The following is a 1,566-nucleotide window of genomic DNA, read 5'->3' on the forward strand; positions in this document are numbered from 1 at the left end:
TAACATGGGCATCCTCACCTGCTTGCAAAATATGTGGTCCTTTGAAGGATGCCCAAACATACACCATGATCAATGGAGGGCGTTTGGGTACGTCAGTAGGCTCTGCCTGAGAGCATATTGTTTCTTTACATTCTGGAAATGCCCCATTTTTTCATGGCCATGTATGACCAATGAAAGAAACCATTCCATAGTTTGTTTTTCGACAAATACTGTATTTTCTAGAGTTTCCTTGGTCAAAAAAGGCTGATAAATGACCAGACGTGATGCAACGTTCATACGGTGTCGGAATTCATTCAAACCAAGCATGGATGTGTACTATGGACATTCCCACCTTGTGCCAAAATTTGGGGTCATTTCATGCATATCCAATAAGGACTATGTTCAAGAGAGGTTGTTCGTCGGGTAAGGTAGAAGGGTCCTTCTGAGAGCACATTTTCTCTTACATCCATCAAATGGCCCTAATTTCTTTTCATGGCATTGTATGACCAATTCAGGGAACAAGGCCAAATAATTTTGGTCTTCGACAAAACTTTGCATTTTTTGGATCGTCTCGTTAAAAAGGCCGATAAATGGCCTAACATGTCACAACTTGCAAATTTTTTGAAATTCGCTCAAACCTAACATGGATGCCTACCATGAGAATGAAAAGCTGCTTGTGAAAGTTGGGGTCATTCGATGGATGTCCAAAAATAGATCATGTTCAAAGGGGGGTGTTCGGGTAGGCCAGTAGGCTCTGTATGAGAGCACTTTGTTTCTCTACATCATTGTAATGGACCCAATTATTTTCCATTGTATTTTATGACCAATTTAAGGTACCATGGCAAGTTGTTCTAGCTTCTGACAATTTTTTTTTCCATTTTTTGATGTTTTCCTGTTAACAGAAAGGCCGATAAATGACCGGACGCGTCGCAAATTGCATATGGTGTCTGAAATGGTACAAACCTGACAAGGATGCTTACCATGGTCATGCCCACATGCTTGTAAGAGTTGGGGACATTTGAAGGATGTCCAAAAATAGACCATGTTCAACGGAGGGTGTTCGGGTAGGCAGTAGGCTCCGTCTAAGAGCACGTTTCATCCAAATTTGAATTCTTCTATTGTTTGCAATGTCCATCATTATCAAACAACATGAACATTTTCTTGTGTTTTAACTATTTCTTGAAATTTGTCAACAGTTTACGAATTTCAAATTGTGTATGACAATTTTACAAACTCGAACACTTTTTCCAAATTTGTTAACTAATTCTCAACAACTGATGGAAATTTTGAACATAAATTGCAAATCACGTACTTCTTTAAAATGGATGAACGTTTTTTGAAACACAAACATTTTCTTAAATTTGTGAACAAATAATTCGAAGAAGGAAACATTTTCTTAAATTCTAGATAATTCTTTCAAAATGTAGGCAATATTTGAAAACAGCAATATTTTTGGCATTGCAAACTATATTTCAAATTTAGGAACATGTTTCAACAAAAGTAATAAAGCTCAAAGAAGAGCAAAATGAATTACCTAATAGAATGAGAAATGAAAAAAAGTGAAACTAAAAAAAACGCTTAGGCCTT

The sequence above is a fragment of the Triticum urartu genome, chromosome 1A (genome assembly GCF_056163025.1).
Source record: "Triticum urartu cultivar PI428250 chromosome 1A, HENAU_Tu73, whole genome shotgun sequence".
NCBI lineage: Eukaryota > Viridiplantae > Streptophyta > Magnoliopsida > Poales > Poaceae > Triticum > Triticum urartu.